At 40.7% G+C, this 27399-nt stretch overlaps 1 long non-coding RNA gene across 1 annotated transcript in view; it reads right to left on the bottom strand.

Annotated features, from left to right (window-relative positions):
- Nucleotides 1-7144: 7144 nt before the first annotated feature.
- The window catches only part of LOC132672117 (uncharacterized), a 39703-nt gene continuing 19448 nt past the window's right edge, over nucleotides 7145-27399 (bottom strand). Inside the window, exon 3 of the long non-coding RNA XR_014138042.1 lies at nucleotides 7145-7348. This is a non-coding gene — a long non-coding RNA (uncharacterized LOC132672117). The remainder of the gene's footprint in view (nucleotides 7349-27399) is intronic.

A 27399-nucleotide genomic window follows, 5' to 3' on the forward strand; every position in this document is an offset into this window, starting at 1 on the left:
TCTCAAGCCTCTGCTTTGTCAAGTTAGGTCTTGCCCTTTTAGCCAAAGAAAGTCACAGGGCCAAGCCCAGAGACAGTGTGGGAGAGTACTGCCAAAGGTCATGGATACAAGAAGGCTACAGTTGGGGCTATCAAAGCGATCAACCTGTCGAACTTACCCAAATATAACTAGAGCACAACAGCTCATGAAGCAAAGAAGGGCCACTTTGTTGGGCTGCTGATGTGTGAGCATGCGCGGAGGCAGGCAACGGAAGCAGACTCCAAGGTTGCCAAATTAAAAACCTGGAAGTCTAAGTCCAAATCAGTTGGTCAAACAAAAGATTAAGGACAAAATTGGGGTGTGCTTCTATAATGAATGGCTCAAAGAGACAGAAAAGCCTAGAATGGGGACAAGGAGTGTAATTAGCCATGAGACATTTTACCCTGCACAGGGGCAGTGTTTTGGAAGAACCTTGATCCAAAACCTTTGTATATTTAAGAGCATAAGGGCATAAACTATATAAAATGGCCATTAAACCTATATTCCGGCCATTAAACCTATATTCCAACACCTATAGGCAATAGAAGTTCTGAAATGTCTTTTTTTTTTTACTGTTTATTTATTTTTGAGAGAGAGAGAAGGAGCATGAGTGGGGGAGGGGATAGAGAGAGAGAGAGACGCAGACTCTGAAGTAGGCGCTAGTCTCGTAGCTATCAGCACAGAGTCTAAAACAGGGCTCGAACCCATGAGCAGCAAGATTATGACCTGAACCGAAGTTGGATGCCTAAACAATTGAACCACCCAAGCACCCTGAAGTTCTGAAATTTCATGCAAAGGAGTCTTGTTTTTGTTTTGCTCTGAAGAAATAGTTGCTACTATGCCATTTAAAATATATATTCAGACGCGCCTGGGTGGCTCAGTCGGTTAAGAGTCTGACTTCTGCTCAGGTCATGATTTCACGGCTCGTGAGTTTGAGCCCCATGTCAGGCTCTGTGCTGACAGCTCTGAATCTGGAGCCTGCTTCGGATTTTGTGTCTTCCTCTCTCTCTGCCCCTCCCTTGCTCGTGCTCTGTTTCTCTCTCTCTCTCTCTCTCTCTCAAAAATAAATAAAAAATAAACTTTTTCTTTTCAGTGAAATCCACAGTACGAACCATTCTGCAGGACATTTGACCAGGTTTCTCCAAGAAGTCAATGGCCCAGAACAAACAAATAGAAGTGGGGATAGACCACTCCAGATTAAGGGTCAAGACAGATCTAAGGTTATAAACAGCCAAATACAGCGATTGGACCTTGTTTAGATCTGGGTATGTACCATTTTCTTGACACGTACAATTTTTAAAAGATGTTTTTAGCAAGTGGGGAAGATTTTATCATGGCCAGGGTATTAGATAGCATTAGACATTACTGTTAGAGTTTTATTATGTGTGGCTGTGTAATGTATGTGGTTAAGGAGGAAAATATTCCCTTCCTTTTTTTGAGATTTGCGCCATAGTATTGAGGGCTAAAATAACATGGTGTCTGAAATGTGCATTAAAAACTTGAGAGAGAAGGAGAGACAGAGGAAAGATAAAGGCAATTAGTGTGGGAATTGATGATGGCTTATGGAGAATGTGATGATTTTGTGGGTTTATGATACTCTCTACTTTTGTGCACTTTTTGGGCGTCTATATATTATAATATAAAATTCAGTATAATTTTAAAATATTACATAGAAAATAGTTTAAAAGGACACCAGATTCCCTCTGGTCTTTTAACATTATTACTACATGTACTAGTTTAAAGAAATAGGGTTAGGGTCAGCTATGTGTCCAATAAATTTTATTTTACTCCTGGGTGGGTTCTAGTCAATGACAAACAAATGGAGGGAGTTTGAGAAGAACCCCAAACATTGCATCATTTTAAGTACTGTTGTCTCCCCACCAGAGGAGCTGGAAAGTTTCCAAGAAGAGGCCCAGAACACTGTAGACGATCAATAAAAATGTTTTCTTTTTTCTACTCCTTCTCTTCCTTTTCTTTAACTTTTCACATTCAGTTTCAGCTTCTGATTAAAACAAGGCCATAATTGAGTAACTCCTTTGCTTTGTGGGTGGTGTTGGGTGGAAATGCTCCTTTTACTGTGTAGTAAGTAACCACCTACTTGTTTAAATTGGGGACGAATGGAGTAGTTACCAATTTGGTCAACTTAGGTTATATACCAGCTCGATTCTGTCTGTACAGAAGGGTACCTCCACATCTCTGAAGTTAGGTAGAGCAAAGTAGGGGGCGCCTGGGTGGCTCAGTCGGTTGAGCGTCCGACTTCGGCTCAGGTCATGATCTCACGGTTTGTGAGTTCGAGCCCCGCGTTGGGCTCTGTGCTGATGGCTCAGAGCCTGGGGCCTGCTTCCGATTCTGTGTCTCCCTCTCTCTCTGCCCCTCCCCCACCCATGCTCTGTCTCTCTGTCTCAGAAATAAATAAACATTAAAAAAAAAAGTTTAGGTACAGCAAAGTAGAAATATATCCATCAGTGTTAAACTTTAGACCAATGGCCCTATATGGCTATAATTTGGTAAGACGATTTCCTCCCCACAACAAATGTGGGAGCTACTGTTGGGTGTTGGCCAATCTGAACATGCGGGAAGGACATCGTCACTTGTCACCATTAGTGTCCTATCAAACCTGGTGACTGAAGGGTGCCCTGATGCTAAAATCCAAGGGAGGGGTGCCTGGATGGTTCAGTTGGTTAAATGTCTGACTCTTTGATTTCGTCTCAGGTCATGATCTCAGGGTTCATGAGATCGAGCCCTGCATCAGGCTCTGTGCTGACAGCGTGGGACCTGCTTGGAATATTCTCTTTCTCTCTGTCTCTCTGCCCCTCCTCTGCTCAAGCACTTGTGCACACCCTCTCTTTCTCACTCTTCAAAAAAACAAACACCCTAAAATCTAAAGGAGATGTTAAAACCTGAGGGATGGCATGAGCAAGAATCTGTCTTCTTAATCCACATGTAATCGGGTCCGAAAGTTAGCCTCCTATTGACGTTATGGGCTTTCTGACACGATATGATGGAAGTACATGGCATCGTCTATAAAGTTTTCCTGCCCAAACATCTCACCTGAATTTAATCAAGCCTCTGTATCTGCATTAAGTGCTCATGCTGCAGAACACATCACTCTGGATAGAACAATATCCGTTTATTATTTCATACACTTCTTTTTTTTTAAGTTTATTTATTTTGAGAGAGACAGAGACAGCGCGAGTGGGACAGGGGCAGAGAGAGAGAGAGAGAGAGAGAGAGAGAGAGAATCCCAAGCAGGCTCTCAACTGTCAGCACAGAGCCCGATGCGGGGCTCGAACTCACAAAACGGTGAGATCACGATCTGTGCCGAAACCGGGAGTTGGACACTTAACCGACTGAGCCATCCAGGCACCCCTCATATTATTCTTTGAACCCGAGAGATGATTCTTCTGGGCTGAGCCAGCTGCATGGTTGAGGGTGGCCTCCTGTTTGATGGCAGCCTGCTGGGCCAGGAGGCTGAAGACGTCATCACACGTTGCTCCTCAGCCAGCAGCCTGGCCCAGTCACAGGGCCCCCAAGGGCAGCAAAGACAGGTTAGCCCTGCTGCACAAGCACATGTCCAGCCTCTGCTGGTGTCATACTTGCTAATGCCCCATTGGACAAAGCAAGTCACAGGGCTGGGCCTGGAGTCGAGGGGCTGAGAAATAGAGTCTACCGCTTAAGAGAAAAATGGCGGTCAGTTCTACAGTCTAACCACATCTAACTTCTCATTTATATAAACACAGCCTGGAGAGGCACAAGTTAAATTATATCGTAAGGAAGTAATCAGTCAAATGTAAAATGTGAAACATTCCATAGATAACCTGCCAGTGTTTTCAAAAAGTCAGTGCTATGGGGTTGGGGGGGTGGGGGCGGGGAGATGTGCTGGGTACAAGGCAGGGGGAGAAGTCTAGATTTTAAAAGACAAAAAGGACACGACAGTCAAATTCAAGTATGCGCCTTACTGTATCATTATCCAGGAAAATAAAACAGCCACAAAAAATTCTTTGGATAACTGGGGAAAATCAAACATGGATTAAATACACAGAATATTTTGAATTTTCTCCAATGGGACGATGGCATTAAGGTTACGTAAGATAACAATTTTATTCTCAAGAGATGCAAAGGATATATTTAGGAGTGAGATGTCACAATAATGTCTGCTTGAAATCCTCATTCCTAGCACCTCAGGAGTGACTTTTATTTTTAAATAAAACAGGCCCTTGCGGCACCTGGGTGGCTCAGTCCGTTAAGCATTCCACTCTTGATCTCGGCTCAGTTCGTGAGTTCAAGCCCCGCGTCAGGCTCTGCACTGACAGCATGGAACCTGCTTGGGATTCTCTCTCTCTCCCTCTCTGCCCCTCCTCTGCTCGCTTTCTCTCTCTCTCTCTCAAATAAGTAAACATTAAAAAAATAATAAAAATGGGGCCCTTAAAGAGGTGATTAAATTAAAATGAGGGTAGGATAGGTCTTAATGCAATCTGACTCATGTCCTTACCAGAAGAGATCAGGACACAGACACATCCAGAGGGAGGGCGATGTGAAGATGGCCATCTACAAGCCAAGGAAGGAGGCCTCCGGAGAAACCAACCCTGTCCACACCTTGGTCTTGAACTTCTAGCCTCCGGAATTGTGAAAAACAAAATCCCTGTGGTCTGAGTCGCCCAGGCTGTAGCACTTTGTTACACCAGCTCTGGTGACACTAACACACTCAACGAAATGCTGTTAATTGTTAAATCTAAGCGGGGGACGTACAGATCTTCATTGGGCTACTTTTTCCCACTTTCCCGCATGTTTGTAAATTTATGTATTAAAAAGTTGGAAGGACAAAACCTTCTAGGACATTGTCTTCAGTCAACTGGCTCTTAACAGAATGTTTTCAATCAATTATAATTGAATTCTGAAACACAGAGGTTTGGCTGCTACATTGCTTGTGGAATAGATGAGTGGTTGGAAGTCTGACAAATTAAATGAGAAAGCCATTTCTCCCCACACCAGCAGTGCCATTGTTTCAGATTTCAGGCCATTACATCTAGAGAGACACTTAGTGACGTGATAGATTTGGAAAATTATTTGGTGCAACAGAAGAAAAGGACAGCACAGCACTTGCCTTGAGTTCCAGCTCCAAGTTCCTCCAGAACAGCAGCAATGGCGGTTGGCAAACCTTGGGACAGGGTGACACGGATAAACGACATCAGTGCTGGCCGTTTCCAAGCAGCACATTAACTCTGTCAGTCGGCCAGCAGCTCCAACAAATATTTCCTGATAAAGTTTTATTGCTTCGCTAGTAAACAACTTAGAGTCCGGATCATCAGATTTGATTGAAGCAGAAAAGCAGTTCATTTTGTAGATGAAGGTTGTCTTTTTTCTTTTTTTCTGCACTTTCCAACAGTTTCCAACCATTATCCTGGTTATTTCGCTTCTCCTTGGGATCAATGGGACGTAAAAGGAACCGATCACACATTTAGGTGTTACTATTCTCCATGGCTGCTGCCTTTTTACATACATATATATATATATATATATATATATATATATAATGTTGTTTTTTTGTTTTTTTGTTTTTTTGTTTTTTTGAGAGAGAGAGAGAGAGACAGAGACAGAGAGAAAGTGAGAGCAGGGAAGGGGCAGAGAGAGGGAGACAGAATCTGAAGCAGGCTCCAGGCTCTGAGCTGTCAACACAGAGCCCGACGTGGGGCTTGAACTCACAGACTGCGAGATCATGACCTGAGCCAAAGTCAGACGCCCAACTGACTGAGCCACCCAGGTGCCCCCGGTGCTGCCTTTTTTAATGGCGTCAAGATCCTGAGGCAGTGATACCCAACTCTGGCAGCACGCAGAACCACCCGGGAAGATTTAAACAGAACAAAATAGCGAACAAAGACAACGACGCTGATACATACCCCTAAACATTCTGTCTTAATATGTTCTGAGGTAGGACCTCAGTATTGGGATTTTTTTTACAGCTTCCCAGGTGATATCATGTATAACCAGATCAGAACAATTGCCCTAATCTACAGAGAATTCCTAGACACAAGTCTAGGACATGTTGAGGGTCTCTGAAGAGCCTTTGCAGGATTATTTTATTTTATTATTTTTTTTTAAATAGGAAATTTATTGTCAAATTGGTTTCCATACAACACCCAGGGCTCATCCCCACAGGTGCCCGCCTCAATGCCCCTCACCCACCCTCCCCTCCCTCCCACCCCCCATCAACCCTCAGTTTGTTCTCAGTTTTTAAGAGTCTCTTATGTTTTGGCTCCCTCCCTCTCTAACTTTTTTTTTTTTTGAGCCTTTGCAGGATTCTTTAAATCGTCTCCAAAGTGATCTTTTTCTTTGGTTTTAAAATTCAGTTTGAAAAAAAAATATGTGACTAAGTATTTTATTAAAGTATCATTTCACTCAAAACAATTTAAAAATTTTTAAATTATGACTATTTTATTAAAGTGTCATTTCACTAAAAACATTTTTTTTTAATTTTTATTTTTTGAGAGGGGGGAGAATGTGTGTGTGTGTGTGTGTGTGTGTGTGTGTGTGTATATATATATATATATATATATATATATATATATGAGTGAGCGGGGGAGGGGCAGAGAGAGAGGGGGACAGAAGGTCGAAAGCGGACTCCATGCTGACAGCAGCGAGCCTGATGTGGGGCTCAAATTCACAGTGAGATCATGACCTGAGCCAAAGTCAGACACTCAACCGACTGAGCCACCCAGGCGCCCCTCACTCAAAACAATTTTAAAGTATTTGCCAGCATGGGATGCTGCTGTGCATAAAAGGATAAAGTATGATCACTGTGGTTGCCAGGCTATGACATCTAAAATATTTTTCCCCATTGATAACCCCATTAGGTGGACATCTATAGAGCCCAGACCTTGATTTGTAAATAATATTTTCTCCTAAAGGGAAGCAAGACTTCTTAGAGAAATGAGCCATTTCAGGTCCGGAGCATGGAAAGTGCTTGGTAAGGCGAACATCTGTCTGCCCTAAGGCAAGATAGTGCTCAAAGTCTAATGGGGATGTTTCAAAAGGGTTCAGAAGCCAGAATGAAGGAGCTCACATGGCTAAATTTAGGACAACTGCAGCGTCAGAAGGAATAATGACTATAAAGTGACTGTAACAGTAAATAAATAAAAACCCCTGGTCCATGTGATGCTCAAACAAAAAGAAGAGCAGAAAAAAAAAAAAAGAAATCCATTTGCCACTATTGGAGGTGACTATTACAAGGTTTTTCTGAGAGAAGACAAAGGGACAGGAACTCTAACCTTACAGGAGGCATGGCGGCTCATTTGCAGGTGATGGAAGAAAGTTCTTTGTAGAGAGATGCTACCTAAGAAAGAAAAAATGGAGACATTGTCAGCTATGCCTTTGCTTTGGTCTGACCTATCACGGGATCACTCTTTGGTTTTCCTCCTGGTGTTCAATACTACCATCAAAGAATACCTTTTATAATCCCCTTGCGGACATGCAGAGACCACTGATAACCTTAGAACAGAATCTGCAAAGTAAAACTTCCACTAGAAAAAACAATCTGAATATTCTCTGTAGCGACGGAGCTCCGTGGCGCTTAACAGAACATCTATACCCATCGCCAAAGTTGCAATGACGTGTATGTGCTTCACGGCTTCCTACCTAGGCAAGCATAGGCGACACAGGAAGCTGCCAGCTTTCCTGCATTAAGCCTGGTGGCCCATTTTCATGGAAGACATCCACTTCAGAACCTCAAGTCACCACTTTTTGAGGAGTTTGTTTGAAGCGAGAAAGGCAGCAGGAAATAATATACTTCTCCTATGTACAGAAATTTGCTGGCTTTCTAGAAGACAGATCTTGAGCATCTGAATGCCCTTCAGGAAAACAAATATGTTGCAAGTAAAGGAATATTTACGGGGGACAATTGGACATGGATGAGTTTGTTCAAGGCTTACTGGTGGATACTTTTGATCAAATCAATGAGGTCATTCTTTCCATTCAAAGCCTATACTCTGTCAAGAAAGCTGCTATGCCTTTCTTCCATCCAAACTGCTCCTCTGGAAAAGGAGACAGGAAGAGGGAATCACACTGACTTTTCAATGCTAGAAAAAATATGTTTCTTTAGGCTGAAGGAGAGTGATTTTTTTTCTTCCAGTTTTTCTGCAGGCAAAAGACTGGAGGCACCTGGAACCCTACAGAATTCTTTTGATGGTTATTTCTGCTCCAGGGACCTTGAAATTAAATGTGTGTTCATGATCCTTAACTTGCTCACATCAAGCACAGAGGCAATGCCAAAAATGACCTCACAAAGGAACGGAGGCTGCATGGATTAACCCAAAAGAGTCCTGGAAAAATCTGACTCAAGCCTGCCCTTGTCTCAAAAAGCGTGCGATGGGAGCTCTGATTCTATTACTGTGCTAGTGAACTATGTTTGTGAACAAGACTGTTTCATCACTGGCCGGCCGAATCAAAAGACAGAAACCACTGGATGTCAAAGACGGCCTTTGCGTTTTATGACATAGCACTCCAGAACTTCATCCTCCTATTCAAGTTCAACCACAGCAGCTTGGCTGTTAAATTCACTTCCAGCAGATGAAAGTGTATCTTTTATTTGTCTGTATGGAAACCTCCACATGGTTGCCTATCTTTGTAACAGTTTTGCACATTTTTCAAAAAACGGCCATTAACTTCTGCCCCCAAAATGGGAGTGAGTCACAAGCATAAAGATTGTCTTTACATTCTGCATGAGTGTAAAATATAAATTTCCTTGGGACACCTGGGTGGCTCAGCTGGTTAAGTGTCCGACTTCGGCTCAGATCATGATCTCGAGGTCCGTGAGTTCTAGCCCCACGTCGGGCTCTGTGCTGACAGCTCGGAGCCTGGAGCCTCCTTCAGATTCTGTGTCTCCCTCTCTCTCTGCCCTTCCCCTGCTGGCTCACTCTCTTTCTCTCTCTCTCTCAAAAAATAAACATAAAAAATTACAAATAAATAAATAAATAAATTTCCTTTGTCGCCAATGGTGTAAAACATTGTCAGTCAACAGGATTCATAAACTGCCCAGCTCTTTAAAGTAGCCTCAAACCTCATTATGGGAGTCTCCTCCATCACCTGTGCCTAAGCTCATTCTTGCACAGTCTACTTCAAGTGAAAATCAGCTGTCATCTTACTCTGAGTTCAAGGAGTGAGAGGCTCTGACCCTATACATACACACAGCAAACAGTGAGACAGAAACCATCATATGTTTATATGGAGGGCTAATCATATTTCAGATTGTGTGCTGTATTTTGAAACTAATTTCCTAGGCATATTTTCTTCTTTTAGGACTGGAAAACAAGTCTGCTACTTGAAAATATTTCTGTGATTACAGGGTTGACTCATGACTAGAAATAGGTACAAACACATAGTAGAATCATTAATTATATCATTGGTATTATATTATCATATAGCGTCACATCTGTTTTCCTTTGCTGTATGAACCAAAGATAAATTAACAGAGATGAGTGCAATGGAGAGGTGCAGATCTTCTGAACTTTGTTAAATACTTATTAATTAACAAGGTAGCTCAAAAGCTATGATGAAATACGAAAATCCAAAACCGACAGCAAATGTAATTTTGTTTGTTTCAAATAGAAGCTACAATTTTCTCATTCAATCTCATTTATAGATATCATACTACTATGGTAACTACAATCTACTCATCTTTACCACGTGTTTAATTACAAAGGAATATTTTCCCTCAAGGATACACTTAATCTCTTTTGAATCTGTAAGTTTCAATGTAGATTTCGGAACAAATTAATACATTCCATGCCACTAGCCTAAGTGAAACTGAGCCATTCCTCAAGTGAAAAACGTACTATGAAAATTTTTGTCTACTAGATATAGAACATAAATAGAAAAAAGAACCAAAATCTGTCCAATTTATTTTTTAAAGTACTCTACTCTTTAAGCTCTCTCTTATATATGGCCTTCATAAGATGGGGTTTTAGAAACTATGTAAAGTTTCAAAAATGTTACAAAGATCCTCAACAAATATTTTCTCTATTGACTCATCTGACATCTGGGAATTAATACAAAGGGAACAATCATAAATATTTAAAAGGCTATACTAAAAATGTTCATCGCAATGAAAATTATGATTTTTAAAAGTTTCAAGTTCCTACAATTGTTTAAAGAACTGAAAATAATTTAAGTGTACAAAATAAGAAACATCCAAAATAATAAAGATTAATCAAAAGAAAGCAGGAGATGGGAATTAACTTAAAATTCCTGAAATTAATAAAATAAAGAAAAAATATGGAAAATCAACAGTTGATCATTAAAAAAAGAAAAAAACACAAATGTAATCCCTCGCACAGGTGACTTAGAAATAATATGTTTAAGGGTGCCTGGGTGGCTCAGTTGGTTAAGCATCTGACTTCAGCTCAGGTCAGGATCTCACGGTTTGTGGGTTTGAGGCCCGCATCGGGCTCTGTGGTAACAGCTCGGAGCCTGGAGCCTGCTTCAGATTCTGTGTCTCCCTCTCTCTCTGTCCCTCCCCCACTCATGCTCTGCCTCTCTCTCTCAAAAATAAGTAAATATTTTTTTAAAATTAAAAAAAAAAAAGAAATAGTATGTTTAGCATTAGGAATGAGGGACGCCTGGGTGGCTCAGTCAGTTGAGTGCCTGGCTTTTGATTTTGGCTCAAGTCATGATCTCATTGCTTGTGGGTTCGAGCCCTGCATGGGGCTGTGCACTGATGCTGTCCAGCCAGCTTCAGATGAGCTCTCTCTTCCTCTCGGCCCCTCCCCGACTTGCTCTCCAATGCACGTGCTCTTTCTCTCTCTCAAAATAAATAAATAAAGTTAAAAAAAAAAAAAAACCCAAAGCATTAGGAATGAAAAATACAATCAAATCGTAAAATTATTTTAAATATTCTAAAAATAAGATATGTAAGTTCTGTGGCAATAAATTTTCAGCTGTATGAAGATAGTACCATATGAAGAGGAGAAAACTTGAACAAGCCAATGATCTTAAGAAAAATCATAACGATAACCTAAGATAGAGGACTCTTAAAATAGCTCAGGGCGCCTGGGTGGCTCAGTTGGTTGAGTGCCAGACTCTTGATTTGGGCTCAGGTCATGATCCCAGGGTCATGGGATCAAGCCCCACATCTGGGCTCTGCCCTGAATGTGGAGCCTGCTTGGGTTTCTCTCTCTCCCTCTCCCCTGCTTGTGGGAGGGACACAGCCTCTCTCTCTCTCTCTAAAAAAAAAAGTTTCAAAAAAAGCACCACGAAAGCTGAATAATGGCTAATCTTTAAAGAACAAATAATTCCTATGTATAGTTTAAAAACTAGAGCAAACCATACAAAAATATGGAAATTCCCCCCACTAATCTTTTTTTTTTTTTTTTAACTTTTTTTTTTTTTAATTTATTTTTGAGACAGGGAGAGACAGAGCATGAACAGGGGAGGGTCAGAGAGAGGGAGACACAGAATCGGAAACAGGCTCCAGGCTCTGAGCCATCAGCCCAGAGCCCGACTCGGGGCTCAAACTCACGAACGGTGAGATCATGACCTGAGCCAAAGTCGGCCGCTTAATCGACTGAGCCACCCAGGCACCCCACCCCCCACTAATCTTATGAAACCAGCACACTATCACGTGCCAATAAAGATGGAACAGAAAGAAAACTATACAGAAAATTCGCCCACAAATTATTTAAATGACTTATCAGTAAACTACATCCACGTATGCATTGATAATAGGAGTTAATGCAGAGGTTTCTCTATGCCAGACCCTGTCCTAAGCCCTTTACACACGTTAACTCATTTCATACTCAAAATAATCCCATGATGTAACTACTTTTGTTACCCCCATTCTACAGGGGAGAACTGGAGGCAGCAAAGTAACTCTCCTGGCACCACACAGGAAGTCTTGGAGTTGGGATCTGAGCCGAGGCGGTCTGGTTCCAGCGTCCAGGTTTTGGACCACTAAACACTACCATTGTAACCAAGCAGAACTTCTGTAAACGTCATTCAACTTCAAGATACCTATTAAACTGGTTCAGTAGACAACAGAATAAAAGAGCACATTATTATACCAATATCCAATCCTTTTTTTAAAAAAAAATGTTTATCTTTGAGAGAGAGAGAGAGAGAGAGAGAGAGACAGCGCCCACGTGTGGGGGAGGGGCAGAGAGAGAGGGAGACAGAAAATTGGAAGCAGGCTCCATCCTGTCAGCGCAGAGCCTGACTCCAGGCTCAAACTCACCAACTGGGAGATCATCACCTGAGCCAAAATCAAGAGTCCAATGCTTAACCGACTGAGCCACCTAGGGACCACAATCTCCAGTCGTTAGTATAGAAGGAAATAACTTAATATGGTACAGACCACTTAGAAAAATCCCATGTCAAGCACATTAAACAATAATAAATTACAGTTGTTTCCTAAAATTAAGAAATGCGTTCACAATGATAATTTCCAGTTTTAGCTGAAGCATTAACAAAGTAACCTTATATATTGACAAAGAGGCAATAATTATCTTATTTTCTTCTAAATATTTTATATATTCAGAAAAGCCAAGAGGCTGATAATTTTTTTTGAAAATAATAAGAGAAATTGGTAATGTGATTAGGTACAAGATAAATATATAAAAAACCCTGAATAATGAGTACAAATGGAAAAAAAATTCCATTGATACTAAACAAACCAAACCAAAGCGAACAAAAGCCCATAACACAAGAAGAGCACAGGACCTATATCTGGAAAACTGTAACTTTTATTTAGGGGTATAAAACAAAACGTGAACTAATAGGGAAATGTTTCCTGATCCTGTATGGGGAGTCTCAATATTAAAAAGGTCAATCATTTCCAAATGGTTACAACAATTTAATGCAAATGCAATCATAATAGCAATGTTTTAAAACAAGGCAAAATGAGTATAAAGTTTATATGGAGAGATAAATACCTGAGAATAGCCAATAATTTTAAAGGAAGACAGGTGAACACGCATATGAGCAGGTCATAGGTACAGTCTTGCCTTGTTAGATATTAGCATTTATTACAAAGCTACTGCAGTAAAATGGTATTCCTGTCCATTAGCCGAAAGCATTTTATATTTTAATGTCTACGGGGCAATACTGAAAGAATTTAAAAACACTATATTCATAGTAAACAAGCTAACATAATTATTTTAAATATTTACTTACTCCAATATAGAACACTACCATGATACATCATGATAGAGGTGTTAATAGAACAACTAAATAAAATAGAGGTGACAGGAACAAATCCAAAGACAGGTAGTAGCTTGATATGCAATCAAGCTACATTTCAGTTCGGGGTAACATATGACTATTTGAGTAAACAGTGTTGGTATAATTTACTTTCCACCTGAAATATACCCGCAGACAATAAAGCTCCATATTTATTTTTTTATTAGGTGAGAAAAGATATTATAAATTAAGTTGCAAAGCAAATAGACGGGAGCAAAATAACTGCACTGTATGTGACAGGGCAAGTGTCATTTCCCCAAACACATAAATTCTTCCTATTAATTCATAAGACAAATAACCCGACAAAAGAATTGGCAAAGACAGGAACAGGGTATTCACACACAAAATGCAATCAGTAACGAACACTTGAAAGTATGCATAACCCTATTAGTAGTATGGAAATGCACTTAAGCAAGACAATTTTTCAACTTTGAATTATTAGGAGCAACAGAATCTGATGTTGTTGAGGGTGAAGCTGAAACTGGTCATTTCATACACAGCTGATGAGAATGCCAATTGCTACAATCTATTATGAAATTAATCTGGAAATATCTACTGAAAATTAAAATATCCATACACTTTAAAGATTCCACTTAGAAGACTATAGCCTATAGAAATAAAAAGCAATGTATAAGAATATATGTTTAAGAATCTTTATTACGCCACTAGTTATAATGTAAAAAAATCCACCTATAAACACCCTGAACATACATCATAAGGAACAGGTGAATAAATTGATAACACCATATCATGAATTATGCAGCTATTAGAAAGTGAGTTTGGTGTACATTCTTGCTTGGAGATACTTATGATATATTACTAAGTGAAAAAGGCACTGTGGAAAATGTATGTAGTATAATGCTATTTTTTAAAAAATATTTTTTCTAAAAAAAAATATTTTTTCTAATGTTTATTTATTTTTGAGAGAGAGAGAGAGAGAGAGACAGTGCATGCAGGGGAGGGGCAGAGAGAGAGGGAGATACAAAATCTGAAGCAGGCTCCAGGCTCTGAGCCGTCAGCAGAGAGTCCAATGCGGGGCTCGAACCCACAAGACATGAGATCATGACCTGAGCCGAAGTCAGACGCTTAACCGACTGAGCCACCCAGGCGCTCCTATAATGCTATTTTTAAACAAACTCTGCCTGTGTGTGTGTATGTGTGGGTGTACATATAGATACAAAAATATAAATATAGAAAGTTGCACAGCAAACTGTTACATTTATCTTGGGGGGCAGGAGTAGAGGGCAGGTTATTAAATTTCTTAAATGCTTCTGTATAATTTGACTTGTTAAACCATGTCAGCTTTGTTATTTAAAAAAAAATCTAATAAAGTTGAAGCAATAGGGAAAATGGTCTAAATATTAACACTGAATCACTACCCAGACAGTTCTAGGAGAACCACCTCCAAAAACCAAAACACCATTAGCGTTAGTGACTGAGTCCCCGAGAATATGATGCCTGAGCCTCTAGGAATTCCCAAACTGTGTTAAAACAAACTAGAAATACTCAGAGGAGTAACTCTTTAGCATTTTTCAGTAAGTTCCATCACATCTTAAGTATAAATATCTAAATTTCCTATGAATTAAAAAGATTTGTGGTGAATGACTCTTTAAAATAACTAAGCAGATTTAAACAAGTAAAATACAGATAGCAGGGAGATACCCCTACATTCTAACAAAAACTTACTCTAAAATATTCAAAGAATAAGCATTAAAATTATTTGGAAAGGACTTAAATTTCCACGTACAAATGATAAACGTTATTGGACAATGAAAAGTTGTGTTATTATGAAAAATTACATTTAGGAAGACTTCATGAACATTTGGAAAATGCCAGGGATATAATATTACCCGTAACAAGTATGATACAAAATTCTATATGCTTATGATCACAACCAAGGAAAATGACAGCAACAATACAACTTTTGTATAAAAAAAAAGACCAAAAGGAAATAGACTAACACATCCACAAGTGATAGTCTTTGGGAATTGTCTAAGATGGGATTTTTGATCTTTTTTTCTATTTCCTAGATTTTCCAAATATTCTGAAGTAATTGTTATTCTAGAGCACTTTATTTTTATAAGTGTATTCTTAGAGCTTAATTTATGTTTATGTATTTATGTATGTATATTTATGTATTTATTTTTTTAATATTAAAAAAAGGTTTAATGTTTATTTTTGAGAGAAAGAGAGAACACATGCATGTGAGCAGGGGAGGGGCAGAGAGAGAGGGAGACAGAGGATCCTAGGAGGGTCTGCCCTGGCAGCAGAGAGCCCAGTGCAGGGCTTGGATTCACGAACTGTGAGGTCATGACCTGAGCTCAAGTTGGATGCTTAACCCACAGAGCCATCCAGGCGCCTTCTATTTATTATTATATGTAGCATGCTTTATACCTAGTAAAATTATTAGTAGTAAATGATTACTAATTGCTAGTTAGTAAATTATTAGTAGTAAATGATTACTAATTGCTAGTACCACTAACACAAAATACTACTATATATTAGTAGTAATTATATAAAGTGTCATATAATGCAATGAACAGTGTATATGAAATTTGCAGGTAGATATTTAAATGATCATATAGTAAGTTCTATATGATATGCACAAATAATGACTTCATATTTATGATTACATATAGTACTTTACTCCTTAACAATAGTAATAGTTATTTAGTAAATAATTATTGAGGGATAAATAAGGAACTTAATACGGTAAGGCAATAAGTAATATTTGGACAGTTAATCTTACCTTGTAATTGTATAAAAGATTTACTTCCTAGAGCTCAGCACTGAGACCTCATAGGTAATTTGCTTCAACTCTTAAATATCATGCTTCATCAGCCGTGTGGGATTTTGGCCCCCATTAACCCTTGCAGTTCTGTGCTGACATTCCTGTGCGTTAGTTTAAAGCAGTTTCTGCTGACCATGTTCAATCCTTCTGAAAAAGCCATATTAGTAGCCAAGATGCATGATCATGTTAATCCAGTGACACCCCACCATGATATGTCACAGCAGAGAGGCAAAACGGTGCCCAATAACCTACACAATACAGAAAAAAGTCAGAGGGAAACAGGAATTTGTCTCCTACAATCTTACGGACCCTTGCTTAGCATCTCGCAGCCTCTGTCAACAGACAGCGTGTCTCTAGGGGATCATGTTATTTAGGGGAATAATGACATGTCAATAAACACTATTCTTATTCCTAGGGTGCCTGGCTGGCTCAGTCAGAGGAGCGTGCAGCTCTTGATCTCAGGGTCATGAGTTCGAGCTCCGTATCAGGTGTAGGGATTACTTAAATAAATAAAACCAAAAAACAAAAACAAAACAAAACAAACACAAAAACCCACAATATTCCTGTTTCTGACTCCTCCCTAGCTGAATGCTGGTGCTGCCCTCACTGTGTCCATTTGCCAAGCAGCCAACTTGGCAGCAGTAAGGAAATGGGTGAACTAATGATGCCAAGAATCCAACTCCCATACCAGCACCTCCCCCTAAATGGTCCTTTTGGGAGGATCCTCTAACTCACTAGAATAAGAGACCCTGATATTAGTATTATGTCTTGACTCTCATTAGCTTCCAAGAAAGTTTCCACCCCAACTCAGTAGGAAACCCAACAAAGTCACCAAGTCCAAAGGAAACCACTTTTTTTCAGCATCCACTATTCAAACTAGGGAAGGTAAAGTGGCAAGGGAGGTGGGAATAATTCAGGGCATCAGGGAAATCTCCCAGAACTGAAGGGTCATCGGTGTGTATGAATCTGGAAGCAGAATCAGTCCTAATCCAGGCTTTGCCCTCATCTGGCAGGCTTCACTCACCGTCTCTGCCTGAGCCTTGACCCATTTCTCACTCACATGGGCTCTGCTTTCCCACTCTCTCCCTCGACTCCCACCTTCTGCTCCCTGCCCCCCCAATCTCCTGATGGGCCCAATGTAGCTGTCTCAGCCTTGCTCTAAATGACCTTTCAGCATCCCATGGATTATAATTTCCCCTGAGTCTCTTAATTCAGATTCTAGACAAAGGAAGTGTGATCACGGAATCTATGACCCAATATGGTCATGAATGGATCAGTCAGTAAACTAGTAAATCGAGTATTCCTCTCCTTTGAGATAGAACATTTTATTGAAGATAAGCCATTGAACTCACTTACTTGCCCAGAACATCCACAGGTAGGAAAATTTGCAAAGAGGACTCTAAGCATATTGAGCAGTCTATTTCATCATGAAGGAAATTTTTTGTATAATATTTTGATGTTTCTGTTTGAAGTCACCTGCATTTATGCTCCCAAACTGTATCTATTAAAATAGCACCATGTTGGGGCCCCTGGGTGGCTCAGTTGGTTAAGTGTCCGACTTCAGCTCAGGTCATGATCTCACAGTTCCTGAGTTCAAGCCCCACGTGGGGCTCTGTGCTGACAGCTCAGAGCCTGGAGCCCATTTCAGATTCTGTGTCTCCCTCTCTCTCTGCCCCTCCCCCGCTCATGCTCTGTCTCTCTCCCTCTCTTTCTCTCTCTCTCTCTTGAAAATAAATACACATTAAAAAAACAGCATCATGTTGAGAAATTTCCAGTAAAATGTAACAAAACAAAATCTTGTACCTTATAAGTCAGGCACTTGTCAAGTACTTACTTTATTATTTCATTTAATCTTTACAACACCTAAAGAATAGGTACTATTATTAGGCCCCTGAATGAAGACATTTAGGCTCTGAGTGTCTAGAAGTCATTTTCATGCTGCCACAGCAGAGGCAGGATTCCCATAGAGTCTCTCTGCCTGTAGCCATTGCCCTATATAGCCTACTTTGCAATCCGCAGTGAAAAAACACTTTTTAAGCCTTGTGTTCCATAAATCTAGTTAATGCAAACAGTTTGCTAAACTTTCAGCAGTTAAACATTGGGACTAGTCAGCAGTGAACTTGAAAATACAATAGAGTTGGCAAAATGAAAAGCTGGTATTTGTCACCTTTAAAGTTTCTTTAAAGCACTTCGGATTTTTTTAAACACTGGCAATTGATTGAGAACTCTGCCTTTTGCAAGATGTTCCTATCAGCCCCTGTACCAGAACTAGTAGGACAGAGTTGAAGTTGTTCCTTATTTGCAGTGAAGGTGTCCTGTGGAATTGTCCCTGATTGGCAAAGAGGAAAACAGCATTTCTAGAGTCCAACTCTAATTGCCATGCCATTTAAGAACCATTAGCCGCTACTTTAAAATATACATAAATTCAGGATTTAAAAAGCAAAATCCGACATAAAACGCTGAAGGCGTACTATCCTTTGGACTGTGATTATTATATATTTTGGTGCTCTCAATTATCACCAAAACACCCAGCATGTGACGGCATATCCATTTCTATGCTCCTATGTGACATGAGATCATAGCAGTTGTCCCTCAGTGCATCCTGTCTCCATATGGCATTTTATCATCACGGCCCAAAGCTGGCCTTTCCTGTCTTCTAAGTCTCCAACAAAGAAAGAGTTGTCTTCATTATTTACCTAATGGCCTCAATTCTCCCATGCCCTCTGGGTAGGAATGTTGGTCTGAAATGGCATGACGTCATCTGAATCCCGTTGTCTGTCTTCTTCTTCGGTGAGTTGAGCTCCAGCGGCGGTCCAGAGGCAGGTGGCAGGTTCTGTTAAACCACACTTCCGTTCTGTTTTTCTGCCTCGCTAGATACTTAACTCTAAGGGTCATGAGTTCAGCTCCAGCCTCTCATGTCATCATGGTACCTTACATCACTGAGGTTTTCTTCTGTCTTATAAAGCTGATTTCATTGGCCAATATTATCTGGCATGAATCTGGCTCTAATACCTTCCCCAGGCTTACAGGTTCTTCTACTAACCTTGCTTACATTTCAAGTATACCTTGAGTTTGTAGAGCTATTTCAGAGAGAAATCAAAGGCTTCAATATCTGAATGCAGGGCAGAAGCTTTCGCAAAGTTGTGGGTGGCTTTTCTTCTCCCTCTCTCCCTTCTTTCCTCCCTCCCCCTTTCCCTCCTTCCTTCTTTCCTTCCTTTTATTTTGTTTAACCTTTTGACCCCATTCTCCTTAAAAAAACATATTTGGCAGAACAGAGGTAGAATTCATCTGAACTCATCATTCAAGTCTTTCCATTCTAATCAGCTCCAACAGAAATCTTCTATTTTGAAAAGAATTTCCCTTTCCTTCTTTGCTTTTTTTTTTCTTAATGTTTTTAATGTTTATTCATTTTTGACAGACAGAGACAGACAGAGCGCGAGCGGGGGAGGAGCAGAGAGAGAGGGAGACACAGAATCTGAAGCAGGCTCCAGGCTCTGAGCTGTCAGCACAGAGCCCAACATGGGGCTCGAACTCACTGACCGTGAGCTTATGACCTGAGCTGAAGTCGGATGCTTAACCCACTGAGCCACCCAGGCAGCCTTCCCTTTCCTTCTTTGAATAACACAGGCAAAATAGCAATACTCAACCCATAAAGTGCAAAACGAGAATCTCCTTAAAGTTGTATTGGCTCAGTGGAAAAGATATATGGAGGAAAGTAACACTAGCCGATAACATTTTCCCTAAGGTTAGGTGTTTCTACCAACCTGCTAAGGAGAGAAAGTCAGAGCTGTAGGACAGGTATTCTGAGTTCTTTGTGGAGGTCTCTGTATCTCCTTATTCCTGTGTTTCTAGAGACAGCAATTTCACTTCCAGCGATTAATTAAAACAATAATTGAAATAACAAGACAAGATCTATCCCTTGTTCCTGACTCCCTCGCAAACTGTACTATATGGGGCAGCGGCTCCTAGCTTCTTCCTGAATGTGCCCTGCCTCCCCCACATACATCAGTTATCCTATAAATTGGGAACCAGCCACAGCCATTAAGAGCTACATTGTTATTCCTTATTTTGATTAATTCTCTTCCTCCAGAGCACATGTCTAGATGATGGCATCTGTTCTAAAGAGCTTCCATCTGGAGAGCCACAGTTCTCATTTCTTCCCATCTGCGTATGTAAGATTCATTGTCATGAAATGGGTTTTAAAAATAGTATTAAATATTTGATTTAATTACCCCACAGAAAATGTCTTCTAAAACTTCAAACTGCAGAAAGGAAACAGGAGATTCATACAAGTAAAGCAGTTCCATCTTCTTTTTTTTAAAAAGAAAAGAATCACATCGAATGTTGTCAGTATGGTTTGGATTTGTAGCAATAATTGATTCATACGGCGTGTGCTTACTGCCCTTCCCATAGTAGAATCCTACGTGTGCTGTGGCTGTTCAATAACGCACGTTTTAATTAATGATTTTTTTTTTTCCCTGCAACTGAAATGCCAACATGAATGTGGTGCATTTGCTGAGGACAGAGTTTGGCAGAGCCTCTCAGGAACAGGACTAAAATAGGGGCGCCTAGGTGGCTCCATCTGTGAAGTGGCCGACTTCGGCTCAGGTCACGATCTCGCAATCCTTGAGTTTGAGCCCCGTGTCGGGCTCTGTGCTGACAGCTCAGAGCCTGGAGCCTGTTTCGGATTCTGTGTCTCCCTCTCTCTGACCCTCCCCCGTTCATGCTCTGTCTCTCCCTGTCTCAAAAATAAATAAAACATTAAAAAAAATTTTTTTTTTAAAAGAATAGGACTAAAATAAATGACAACGGCCTACTGGGCACAAGAGACTTGTGGGTCAATGAAATCTGCTCCCTCGAAACGTTCCGTCTTAGGCAGAGAGAAAGGTCAAGAGTCCTTTCTCCTCACAAAGAACTTCTGGTCACCTTTCTTGTTGAACACGGACGACAGCTACAATCAGTTGAATGAGATATTTGGGTCTTTACGCTTGGCAGTTGCCTCTGTTGGCATCCTTCATACTTTGGATCAGGGTGTGCCCCCCTCACAGGCAACGTGCAGGCTGGTGTAGGAATCGGATGGAACTAGGTTTCGAAACTGCATTGCCCCTTACTAGCTCTGTGACCTTGTGTAACTTGCTTGACTGAGCCTCAATTTCTCCATCTGTAAAATGAGCATTCGGTGAGACGGGATCTGTCAAGTACTAGGCACAAGAAGCTCTCATTCGTAATGAGAGCTTGATTATTTTATATTCAAACAATGTGGAAGTTTACGCATGTATGGTCCTTTGGGAGAAACGTGTCATAAAGTTCCCAGCTTTTTTATAAGTCTAGGGGTTTTTGAATCGAGAGCAGAATGGAAAATTCTTACTTTCTTTCGATTCGTGATGGGATCTACATGCTGAGCACATATTTTTGATCCTCTTGTCTCTGGAAATCCCATTAAAGTAAGAGTACAGGAATAAAAAAAGGAATAAAAAGCAAAGTTATTCAGAGGGTATCGTTGCAGATGAGAGATCTAAGCAAATTTCTGGAAGACAGTAACAGATAGAAGTTTAATAGCTGAGGAGGTGGCAGTCTAGAATATTCCAGAAGGTGGGTGCAGTGGAAAAGGGAACTAATTTTCTCAACACAGCTCCAGTGTGGTTCTGGGTTCAGGTATGACTGACAAGTAGGCTAGAGGAGCTAAAAATATAAGGATAAAAGGAACATGCTGAGTACGAAGCAGTTAACTCTGCCCGTTCCCACATACAGTAGCTGGGCAGCTACTGTATTTACACCCAGGCGAAAAACCTGAAGGTTCTCTGAAGAAATGGAATGAACTCTCAGCCGAGAACCAGGACCACAAGCAAAGGGGTTCCAGATTTTGTTACTTGGTGGGTCCCCAGGGAAAAGCCACCTCTTAGGCCAACATCCCTCCAGCCAACCAACCACACGTGTATACTCAGGTCTCTCATTCAGCCTTTCAATTAGACTAGAGATTTGATCTTGGAGAAAAGAAATAATTCAGTTAATATGCGACCTTTCAAAAATCTGTTAGTATCTTCAGAGACTCTATAAGACATAGTACTCATAAAAAGTACTTAACTCCATAAAGGGGCTCTCAAGGGAAATAAGAACGAAACTTCAGGTCATAAGATAAGTCCTGGGATGTGATGTTTAGCATGGTGACTAGAGTTCGTAATATCGTATTGTGGTTTTGAAAGTCGCTAACAGTGTAAATCTTAAAACTTCTCACCACAAAATCAAAAATAAAAGAACCTCATCAACATAAAAAAAAAAAATTCTCATCACAAGAAAAAAATTCTAACTATGTGGTCATAGATGTTACCTGAACTTACTGGAGTAATCATTTTGCAATACACATACGTATCAAATAATTATGTTGTACACCTTAAACTATACAGCGTTATATATCAATTATATCTCCACCTAAAAAAAAGAAAACAAGAATGAGATCTTTGAAATAAGAAAAGTTGGTAATAAACAATGTAAAATCAAAGGAATAATTGGAAGATAAAGTCAAAGAATTTCCCTCCTCAAAGGAATAATACAATATTAATAAAAACCCTCAAAGAAATAGATAATAGGAGAAGAAAAGGAGACACAGAGGATCAATCCATTCAACCAATAAAAATTCTAATAAGCAGGACCTTCATGAGCTAAGGAGACTAAATGCAAAAAAGAAAGTCCAATGTCTTATTTCCATTATATTATTCTTTATGCCCCTTCAGATGTCTTATATATGTCCTGATTTTTAAAGACCCAAACTCAGATGTGTCACTGTGAAATTTCAGGGTGCTGAGAATAAAAGAATATTCTAAATCTTCCAGAGAGCAACAGCAGGGCACCCACAGGAAATAAAACTCAACAGCATTAACCTTCTCAGCAGCAAATTTCGGAGGAAAAATAAGTTTTAAATCCAGGGTGCCATGCAAAAGCTATCAATTTAGTGTGGAAAATGGTGATTTTTGTTTTATGACACCCGAGAACTCATAGGGTTTAGATTGCACTGTTTCTGAAGAATTCACCTGCAGGTAAACACCAAGACAGAGGATGATCCAGGACCTAAGAAACCATATCACTAACCAGGAATCTAATAAAAGACTTCAAGGTGTCACTTGAGCAGCTATTCTGAAAAAAAAAAAGAAAAAAATCAGTCCGAGTCAGAATGTGAAATCAGAGACTCTCCAAGAGGCAGAAGAAGGAGAAGAAAAACATTCAATCAGCAGAATCAATGGGATTAGCAAACAACAGTGAAGAAGGCACATTGTTTTTCATTCACCAGCAACGATAACAAGAGAGAAAGCAATCAGAAAGTAGGGGAAAAAATCAATTAAAAAAATCACCATTCAAATATACAGCAACTAAACTGGAGTGTGGTTCCGAATAACTGATAGAATCTAAGAAGAGAAGACATGTGACCCTGATGCCTAGAACATTTCCCTTTGAGAGGTTCGAGTTTCATGACAACAAAACCACAGAGAGGTATGTTCGAAGCACATGACACGGCTGTGTGATAAATTAAACAGTGGACACTGTTGGGTTTTTTTTTCCCCCTACTTTAACATGTAGAATAAACCTATAGACAAAGCACAGGAGGCTTAATTATGATTACAAAACAGAATATAAATTTATCAAAGGCGTCCGGGTGGCTCAGACGGTTAAGCGTCCGACTTTGGCTCGGGTCATGATCTCGTGGTTTGTGAGTTACAGCCCCGCATCCGGCTGCCTGCTCTCAGCACAGAGCCCTCTTTGGATCCTCTGTCTCCCTTTTTCTCTGTCCCTCCCCTGCTTGCATGTACTCTCTCTTTCTCCCTCTCTCAAAAATAAACAAACATAAAAAAAAAAAAACAACAGAATAGAAATTTATCAACATTGACAGTATAAAGGTTAGAGAACAGCAAACAAAGGTCAGGACATAAGGGAGGGAAGAAAGGCTAAGGGTGTTAATATACTCAACATAAAAGGAGCAATCATGACAGCCTGTGAAAGCCGATAGAATAAGAAATCGTTTTTAGCATATTATTTACAGTTATAAAGAAACTAAAAATAGAAATACAAAAATACAAATTGGGACAATGAAGGAACTAAATCCTCACCCGTGATAGCAGAAAATCAATTTTTAATATCCAAAGTTGGCGGATCAAGAAGTGGCAATGTAAGTATGTAATTTCGAGATGCATTAGGTAACCACTAACAGAACTTACAACATAAATGATTAACAGTGGCGGCTTCTGGAGAGACAGACTGGAAGAAGCCCTGATAGGGGGATTGGTCTTTTCTCCTTATAAGTTGTTCTGAACTGCTTGGATTTTTTTAGCTGTGTGCTTTATGGCTTGCTTAAAAAAAAAAAATCTAAATTTTAAAAGTCTAAATTATGATATTTTACTCCATTTACAGAAAACAATTTAACAGAGACTCTGAAAGCTCTAGACCTCTACTAAGTACCTACTCTGCACAGCTGCAGTGAAATAAAACCCAGGTTCAAAATCCTCATGCAGATGTATTCTGAGATATCGACATGCCTTTATGAACGAAAAATAACACCATGTTTCAAACAGATTCAGTGTTGAGTTGAATCTTACTTTAATTTTTAAAAATTTTGATTGAACACATATGATGAAGACAATGACCCCTTTCTACCAAAATATTTAATTAAACTAGAACGTTGTTTTCTCCGCACAACTTCTTGTGAATTTACATGACCCCCCAAGTCTGACAAAATCAAAGAAAATGTTCCACTCTGATTCTTAAGAGAGGCTAACAGAAAGAACTGAGGGGGGAAATCTGTACTTAAAATTTTTTTATGTAAGAACTACTTAGAATCAACCGCTCTATGTTTCTTATGTTTGATTATTGTGCAAACACAGAGTTTAGATTTTATAATGTGATATCCTTATTTTTTAAAAAATTTTAGGGGTGCCTGGGTGTCTCAGTCAGTTAAGCATCCGACTCTTGATTTCGGCTCAGGTCATGATCTCACGGTTCCTGAGATCGACCCCTCATCAGGCTCTGTCCGTGCTGACAGTGAGGACCCTGCTTGGGATTCTCTCCCTTTCTCTCTGCCTCTCCCCAACCTGAGTGTACTCTATCTCAAAAATAAATAAATAAACATTAGCAAAAAAAAAATTTTTTAATTCCACTATAATTAACATACAGTGTTGTTATATTAGTTTCAGGTGTCACAATTTCTTATGTTTTTAAGGAAAAGAGAAGGAAGCCTAGACCTACGCCTTTGTTTTAGTAATTAAAAAAATAGTTTGCAAGTTGAAGGTTTCCTCTTACTTCTAATCGGCCCATTACAATGTAACCTGATGATACTTACCACAGGGTGGGTTTTCCTGATACTGATACACTGATAGGCTGATACTGCAGATACTGAAACAAAGTCTGGGGTTCAAGATGTCTACTAAGGACCAACACTTGCGAAAGCATGTGGAAGAACTGGGCACAGGGAGAAACGGAGCTTCAGGCCTCATGAAGCCCACGGACCGGGTGGGAATCTACAGCAAGTAACGCTTATTAAAGTTGTCCTTCGTTGGACCAAAGTGGCTGGGCCTTTGCACTTTACCTCTAGGGGCGCCTGGGTAGTGCCGTCGGTTAAGCGTCCGACTTCAGCTCAGGTCACGATCTCACGGTTTGTGCGTCTGAACCCCGCATCAGGCTCTCTGCTGTCAGCACAGAGCCCGCTTCAGATCTTCTGTCTCCCTCTCTCTGTGCCTCTCTCTCTCCCTCTCAAAAATAAAAGAACATTTATACTCTACATCTAGAGGCAGGCTGCCTGGGACGGGCACGACCTGAGACCCTGCTGCTCTCTGCAGCCCAGGCAGGCCCTGAAGGAACCACCAGCTGGGAGCTATGTGGTGCTCGACCTCCCCACGGCCGAAGTGAACCTCCCTTGAGGGGGATGTGAGTGGCCCATCTCCGGGTCTACCTTGCCACTGACTTGTGATAGTTAAGTGCAAGAAAGCACCTGTCTCATCATGGGGCTACACGTGTGGCCAGCTGAGGGCGTGGTTAGGGGTGCTGTGCCCCGCTGTGGCTACAGGAGGTGGCCTTGCCAGTTCTCTTAGCCATCCCTGCTCCTGCTCAAAAATTACTCTTGCATCCACACCTGCATGTACTTGGAAACATCGTGTCCATCCACTTCTGTTGACTTTGCCTCCTTTGGCTTTGGATCTTGACTCCACCTCTCCACACAGCCTCCCCTGGTTCACAGCTTCGTTTTGGACGATTGCGAAACAGCTTGTGGGAACCTCACCCAAACAGGAAGTGGAGAGCTGCGGATCACCAGACGGGTTCCGGAGCACCTCGCCCCACGCCCCCAATTGTGAGGAGCAGGGCGTCAGACACGCGTGGCACCGAGGCTGGGCAAGTCTGAGAACTTGGCAGAGACAGAGCGAGTCTGCCCTCCGTTGGAAGTGGCTCCAGAGGTCATTGAGCCAACCACCCATTCATCAGTTTGCTCCTGCCTGCAAACTTGGGGGAACAACCACCCCCTTTCTTGGGTCACATGGGTCAGTGAGGCTGACCAACCTTGAGCGCCTGAGGAGGTCTTCTAGCCCATGGTCTGGATATAACAATTGGGTCAGAAATGGACACCTGACCCAGCCAGGGCAATAAAATTCTACTCCAAGACGTATTACTGAAAGGGATGCTTTCTCTCCATGGGAAATTCTCTGTGTAAGGATGTTAAACATCGATTCAGCCATGCCTGACATGGGCCTTTCAGCCACAGGGACCAATATATTCCTTTCTGTGCCCAAATTCCTTTCTGTGCTTGAAATGGGTTTTTCTATCCTATCACAATCTCCTCACAAAGTGCTGGTCCAGTTGATGGGATGGGGAACTCACCGCTCTTGCTTGCACCAGATCAAAACCCTCTTTGGAAGTTCACCCTGTATTCAGGCCCCATGGAGCTGTAACAGGCACGGGCATTCATCCAAATATTCTGTCTACATCAGTGGTTCTCAAACCTAGCAGCACATCAGAATTAACCAGGAAACGTGAACATGGGAGAGTCCTGGGCCTCACCCTGGGTCTATGGAATCAGAATCTCTGGGTTTATTGGCCACGGAATGTGCATTTTTAAAAAGCTATGTAGACAATTTTAACCTGCTGCCAGATTTAAGAGCTACTGATCCTATCATGCAGAGTCATTGTTTTATTGAGTGTACCATTAAATTGGCCAGCTGAAATATGGTCACGTGCATGCCTCCTACATGTTTGCGTCCTATTTCCTACAGTTATGGTCCTTAACGTCAATAAGCAAACATGCAGCCTCCCCAAAGAAACAACAGCAGCTCTGGTGGAAGAAAATCTGAGTGGAAGAAAATCAAGAAATGGATTTATCGTGAAACCAATAA

This window comes from Panthera onca, chromosome C1 (assembly GCF_046562875.1).
Source record: "Panthera onca isolate mPanOnc1 chromosome C1, mPanOnc1 haplotype 2, whole genome shotgun sequence".
Taxonomy (NCBI): domain Eukaryota; kingdom Metazoa; phylum Chordata; class Mammalia; order Carnivora; family Felidae; genus Panthera; species Panthera onca.